This window comes from Haliotis rubra, unplaced genomic scaffold, assembly GCF_003918875.1.
Source record: "Haliotis rubra isolate DU_JTF1 unplaced genomic scaffold, ASM391887v1 Scf840, whole genome shotgun sequence".
Lineage (NCBI taxonomy): Eukaryota > Metazoa > Mollusca > Gastropoda > Lepetellida > Haliotidae > Haliotis > Haliotis rubra.
Window position 1 is genome coordinate 407,610 of NW_025767569.1, and position 7,600 is coordinate 415,209.

The 7,600-nt window shown below is 38.9% G+C and overlaps 1 long non-coding RNA gene across 1 annotated transcript; it reads right to left on the reverse strand.

Annotated features, from left to right (window-relative positions):
- Positions 1-1,727: 1,727 nt before the first annotated feature.
- Positions 1,728-5,267, reverse strand: LOC124262499. Its single transcript, XR_006894610.1, has 3 exons — positions 4,820-5,267; positions 4,489-4,584; positions 1,728-4,281 (listed from the first exon to the last, which is right to left on the reverse strand). It is a non-coding gene; the product is annotated as an uncharacterized LOC124262499 (long non-coding RNA).
- Positions 5,268-7,600: the final 2,333 nt, after the last annotated feature.

Here is a 7,600-nt window from a genome sequence, read left to right on the forward strand (position 1 = left end):
CTACACTTGTTTATCAAAGCAAACTTGCCTCCCATATTTACATACTCCAGTTCTAGGCAAACAACATAGTTGTTGTATGGCCTAAATGTTATATAGGTTAGCAACACAGATACCCTTCATGATATTTTGTCAGAAAAGAAAAGTGCTTTACTCAGTCACTGAATGGATTCTATCGTGCCCATGGCTAGTGTATGGATCCCATCCTTTAAAACATAACGCTTGTCATCAAAAAGGGGAGAGACTTATTTTATTGATGGAGGTTGTATACAGTTGATGTTCATAGCTCCTGATCTGATTCATGACATGTCGAAATTGTGTTTTACCACAGAGACACTGCTTGTAAAGTTCATGCCTCAGCTGTCTTTTTGTGACAGTTTTGGAAGCCCTTTTTGCTTTCTGCTCTTCTGCAATAACAAAATTAATTTGTATCATTCTCATGTTCTCTTTCATTTTTATCCTTTTTAACTTCTTGTTCAAAAGAGAATAAATACAGTTTTAGCCGGAGCCCAATGACCTTTTCCACGATACAACCTCCTATCGCGTCCTTGAACTTGGCCAAGACTTTGGCATTGCTTTTGGAATAGAGAGGGCGCAGTGGCTTATAATTGCTGGAATCAAACAGATGCATATGTTCTCCCATGTCAGCATACATATCAGGGATTTCAATTTTGTAACATAAGGAGTCAGTGTCTGTGAAGTATAGCAATGATTTCTTCCCATATTTAGGCTTGATAAAATTGTAGTGAAAGTCATACATCACTAGCTTTGAGAGGTCCAAGATAGAAAAGTCTGAATATTCAGGTTGGTTTAGGGTACAGGGTGACTCTTTTCAAGTGAACTGCTGCCAAGTCTGGGTTAAATATTTTAAAAGCATCAAAAGTGGGCTTGGCAAAAAGCTTTTTTTGGCAGAATTCACCACCTCCATATTCACATGCTTTCTTACATTCACCATGGAACGACCAACACAAGAATTATTTAACAGTTTAAAAAGTCTTTTTCTGTTTCAGCTTGTTTTCTCTTCTCTGTATTGAAGCCAATGAACGGTTTGAGCCAGGGAGATTGAATAGCTCTGTGGATTTTGGATAGAGCCATGCCATGATTCAAATAGAATTGTAAATTCCTGTAGTGCAATACATAGTTTTGTTTGTTGAACAAATTGGGGTCCAGTTTCTTCACGGGTTTACCCTTCAGTTTTAGTTTCTCTTTTCAGTTTCTGAGAGTGTTCAGAAAGCATGTCATGTGTGACTACCATGGGTTCTGGGGCTAAGGGAGATCATGCAAGTGACAGGGGTATTCTAAATCTACCTCAAGGATATAGCCGATATCAGTATCAGGGCGCATATTCATAACACCAATTTGGTCTACGTTCTCCACTGAAACTCTCGTTCAGATAGGGCTTGAGACATGGCCCACCCATACAGGGTGTTAGCATCCCAGTACATGAGATAGTTTATGGGGTCATCGGGATTAAACGTTCTGGTTTTCATAAGAGGGATATTAATGGATACATGTTTTGTTGATATACAAGATATGCCACCCCTCAATCCTCTTTCCAGCGTGATATGTTTTTCGATATCTGTCAAGAGTTCAAGCTCCACTTGACCCATTTTCAACATGGCATACCATCCAAACCCAGGAATAGCATAGTAGGGAGCACTGTCTAGATCATAGTTTTCAAGGCACATGTCTCTAAAGTCATCAAATACGTCGGCCAAAAGTAGAACAAAAATCATGGTACTCCCCCAAGTTTTGTATTTGAAAAGTTGACCAAACTTGTTGGGCAAGAGCATAATCCTCATCAGAAATAGAACTCTCGGTCAACCTATTGTAAAAGTCCTCCTGTTTTGGGAGATGATTCAGTCTAAATTTGGATTCATCATTCATGTAGTCATATGGATAAACCCCCCTTTCGCAAGATTAATTTCCTTTGTTCATCATGGCCATATTCCCAGAATACATGTTTGAATTTAGTGGCACATTTATCCAAGTTTATAACCTTCCTATTTTTAATCTCATTAGAACAGTCTTTTACCATATTGCTAACCAACGTGTCCAGGGATATCTGAAGAATTTAGAGAGTGAGACAATAAATCTTAATCTACCCAGTGAGAAAGAAATATATTTCTTCAAATTTTGCGCAATGCACTCCAGTCTTCCTCTGTAGCTTTTGTCTAAATGTTTTAACAAGATATGACTATCAAAATTCTTCAAGTTATTGAAGATTATAGGCATGAAGAATGGCTCGTCTTCACTCCCTTTCTTTCCTTTATTCTTTTTCTCTTGACGTCTTATACTTTTTTTGAACTTCAACTGAAGATTGCAGTTTTGATGAGCAGCAGCCCGAAAATTATTGACTTTCTTCAAATGGTCATGATCCCCGACTTTTATCGACTTTACATCCAATGCTTGCTGACAGATATGACATGTGACAGGTTCCTGAAATGCTACCTCATCAGCCTCTGTCATATCGATGGGAAAGGTTTCTTTCAACTTTTCTTGAATTGCTTTTTCCTCATTCAACAAACAATCAATGAAATGAGCTATGACATTAGGACCCCTATACACCACTGCAGGTTGATGATAGTCTGGATTAGTAGAAACTACTTTGTAACAGAAGCCAGAGGGTTCATGTTTTTGATAGACCGAGTCACTTGTTTGGTCATAGATTCAAAATCAGCATAAATGACAAAAGGCACTCGGAGCTGATTCTGAATGTTTTTGAAAGTTACCCATGCTTTTTCACCCCCAGGCATTTTTATTTTCTGTATGTTATGATCATAGCAATAGGGGGCATGACTCTCTAACAGATCCCTTTGGGTGAATCCATGAAGACAGTGTTTGCAATAGAAAGCAGCTCCATCATGATTTGTTCGTTCTCCCACCAGTCTGCTAAAGTTTTGAATCAAAGAGAAATGCCTTTTTCTTCCTGTCTCAGTAGTAATAAATCTACTGTCTTATAACGCCTGTGCTTACTGACATGAAGTGGAAATACTCCATCTTTCCCACCATAGCCATAAACATTGACAGAAATATAATTTTGGTTTTCAAATTTGGAAATTTGAGAAAGAGGGAGAAGCATATCAATCCCACACATACTCAATTCTGATTCTTATCCTGCATATTTTGACACTCTTATGGCATGCTCATTCAATGGCAAAGCCGCAAGAATCGACCAGACAAAACATTTATGATCATTGTTTTGGATATTCAAAATAGCTTTTTTATATCCTTCAAGTATTTTGGTAAAGGAATGTAACTGGATGCTGACAAAGGGACATATTCAGCTGTATTCACTTCAAGATGAATGATGTGGTCTAAGATCCACCTACTGCCCTTGGCTTGAAACTCTTGAGAAGATGTGTACAGTTTTTGGAAGGCTTCAGCTGACTTCTCATTAATTTCTGATAGGTTACTCACCTAAATTTGGTACTTCTCAGAACAGGTTCAGCTAAATGACGTTGGATATTTTCGTCATACTGATATATTTCAACTTTAGAGTGAGAAACCACTTCATACCTTTCTTTTCTGACGTAAAATCATGAAAGATATCAACAATATTTGTCTCTTCATCCGCTAGAAATTGTAGAATATCCACATTATTAGCTTCCCTAGGGGGTGATTGTTGTCATCAGTGAGCTTTCTAGTGCTGACCTTTGACCTCCACCAGTCTGGTTGCCCTGCCCTGCTTCATAACGTTGACGACGTCTCACACAGCCGTCACAGTGGTCCACACGCTCACTGTAGAAGCGCTCAGGGAGAGGATGGTGACAACTCATGCACTCGCGACCTGAGCGCGAACAACTCATGCAGAATAGCTTGTTTGGGAGTAAGCATTTATAATGGCCACACCAATTACAGATAGCATATCCGGCTGGAATGTTGCTGTCATTCTTAGGCTGCAGACAGGGACGATTCGCCAAGGTTTCTGCAGCTGTTTCACTTCCCTACCTCTTCAGAGTAGTTTCACATTTGTGAGTTTCAAGTGCATCCAGGCGGGAATAACATTTTCCACATTGCTCACAGCAATATCTCTCATTGCTGCGCACTGTCCTAACATGGCGGAGAAGATTTCTCTTCTGCGTGAATGTCTTCGTGCATGTATGACAAGTGTGCTGTGCTTGAGAGGGTGTCACATTTTCCCTATGGCTAATGTTATTTGCAAGCAGTTCAATACGTTTTAAGTTCACATCAGCATCACTTATCATTCCATTCTCTGCAGCCCATTTCTCTAAATCAGACAAATAATCCACACTGTCCAGAAACTTTTGTTTTTCTGACATTCTGTAATACAAGAGGTAGTGTGTTAAATACTGTCGACTCTATATACACGAAGGCGTATTTTATAGTGTAACTTATACAATAACGTATTGTAGCCTACAATATGGGGCCAGTGCAAACGTATTATATTTTAAATAACCTCCATTCACATAAACTTTATTGATATTATTCTGAAAATGTGTTGGTTAGGCAGTGGTACTGCTCACTTACCTTTCAAACTGTTTCTTTCTCACTGCAGTATGTGTAGAGAGAGGTCCCTTGCGATTCTTACACCGTGCTGACAGCAGTTTGAATAACCCGCCAACGCTGTTGAGTGGTTTATATAGAAAAAACATGCAGCTAGAATAAGTGAACATTAGTTATTGCATTGAAACGAAATAGGAAAGGGAGATAACTGCTGAGTTGACAACATCACTCTTCACTCATGTCTACTCATGTTTCAACGCAGTCTGCTAAAGATAGAATCCAATACATACAGAATTGGATCGCGCATACCGTTACAGAATAGTATATATAATTGCTCTGATTTAAACATTCTTACCCAGTCAACGCTATGTGTAAACCGGTCGATCTGTAAGCCAGCATGAGACCTAACGAGTATTTCAAACAGTGTCCCCTTTTCACCCGCAGTAGTTGAGCGGTTGTACATGTATAAACCTTGGAGAAAGCCATTGACACGAGCCACTCTTTTCCTTCCTACACATGATCTCAATATATAACCATTCTCACTATCTTTAGGCTAGGTTTTACATTTCTAACAACAACCACCTGGCTTTATAAGCATAAGTGTAAGGCTATGAACCATTCAGTAGGGTTTATTTACACAGCCGTCTGTCCCGAGCTGTGCGTGACCTAGTTGACACGACGCCTCGATCTCGCTATCCTCCACTATCTCGCTAAGTGAACTACAGATTTTTTTACTTGTTGAATTACACTGTCTAGAGGCTGATATCTATGTCTAACCTCTCTGACAGGATGAAACAATTAGAATCACGTCCCATTCATAGCTGGCGCCTTTCTCGCTATCTCAAGACTTGGGGAACTTCATGTCTAACAACAGCCTGGTGTATTGCACCACACCTTGTAATGTTGTGTTTCTATAATTAGCTCGGCTCCATCGATAATGAGGTCAAACTGGCGTAGAACTGTCATTTTCTATTCATCATTTGAAAGTACATTTACATTTGTTTCGAAATTTAATTTTTTATTTCGGGATCGAATCTCAAGTAACAGTGAACTACATGAACAAGTATTCATTAATATCCGTGGCCAAGTGTAATTTCATGGCAGCGACGTAATGTCCATAACAATTCATTAATGTGTGTTTTGAAATTTAAGCTTCTATTTCAGGAACAAATGTCAAGTAGCGGTGAACTACAATATAATACACCCGAAAGAATCTCGTTCTACTGAAACGTGGTACATGGCGCACCAGACATGTTACCGTGCCAATAAGTGGCCTTGATAAGTTATTATTATGTTCATTATTAGTTCATAGCCATGGGTTATGCGTTGTTAGCTTATGCTTTCCCTTCATTAGAGTTTTAGGACGACATGCCACATTACACATCTTTCAAACTTTTCTGTGTGAATTTACCATATATGTTACTTGGATGGTGATTGTAAATTCATTTTCATTTCCACGAAACAAGGACACACTTTTGACATTTGAAAGTACGTTTGTTTTGAAAGCCTCTATATTCAGGATAAAATGCCAAGTAACGGTGAACTTCTTGAACTAGATTTTATTCATTAATCTTCTTGGGGGCCAAGTATAATTTCATGGCAGCGAAGTGATATCTGTTACAATTCATTAATTTGCAGAATAGTGTGTATACCCCATTGACTTTAGTCATATAGTTGGCTGGCAGTTGAAACCAGTTATCATCAATGTAATGGCATGGTGCAATGTGCAGATGTCTATCCATGTCGCCGATTGAACAAAGTGCATTTCCTTCTATGGCTGTTATCAGTTTAACTGCCTTTACATGGGGGAAATTGTATGCGTCACACAAGGACATAAATGACTATTGCAAACTGCTATCTGCACACATGCTTCGTTACAGTCACATTTCCCGTCACCATTAATTTAAAATCATATTATATCGGTAGCAGGAAAAGCCTGTATCAGTCAAGGTATTATGCTAGTTGTTAACCGTGTGGGGCTAGATTTGGCTCAACTGTAATACATTCTCCCTTTTGCAACTGTTTTGACTATTTGTAATAATTGAACTGACCTCTGCTCTCCCTTTTTGAAACTTTCAATGCAGAGTTGTTTCTTTTCACCGTTGGCAGTGATAGTATGAATTCAAATATCCCATGTGCGTGGATCGTATTCATCTATAACGCACATGCAGGCGCACGCCAAACTTAAGGTGATATACCTGACACTGCCAGGGTATCAGAAGCATCTGACTCGATGCTGTGGTGTGTAATAGTGTCCCTCCATTTCTCTGTACGGTATAATTTGTCTACCAGTGATATTCGCACAAAATATATCCACGTATTACTCGAACATGGAGTTGTTGAAACAAACATATACAAATATATACCCATGATATAGTCACAATTGTACAATAGAGACCCCTATTAGCAGAGATTCCTCATGGATGTGGACAGGGTTTTGTGTCTTCTATTGTTATAGGCAGGGTGCACATATTTAAAATACAGTTTTAAATGTATGCTGATTACAACCATCTACTGACCTCAACCGTCAAATGTAACAAGAGTTGCGCTGTTCAGACATTACCAATGTTCTGTTGTAATATACATGTTTCATGAGTGCGGCGTAAAATTAAATTCACTCACTCACTCAAATCTAATATATAGAATATCAATGTCCCTCAGCATTGATACATTTTCTGTTCACCTATGCTCGAAAGATTCATTTGCTGGAAAGACGTGTGTGGGTCATTCTATCAAGATTAGTATTTTCGTATTTACATTTATTTCCGTATATGAATAATTTACAAGTATTGTAGAAATTGTTTGCACCACGATTTAAGGCAATTTGAATTGCTCTTTTTTAACCTGTGTCGACACTATTTTACTTTTAAATCGCGCAGTCAGTTCATCCCCATCCCCAGTGCATAAACCGTCATGTATCATCCTTGAGATTCCCCAAAGTGATCGAAGCACTAAGTTGATCGTAACTTCCATACTTTAACATAGACTTAGGACTGTCGTAGCGCTAAGTTGATCGTAACTCCCATACTTTAACATAGACTTAAGACTGTCGTAGCGCTACGATCGCTTTGAGGAACGGGGCCCTGTTTGGTAGAGATTTGGTCGTGTGTGGTTCTTTGAGTAGAGCTCAGGTCAC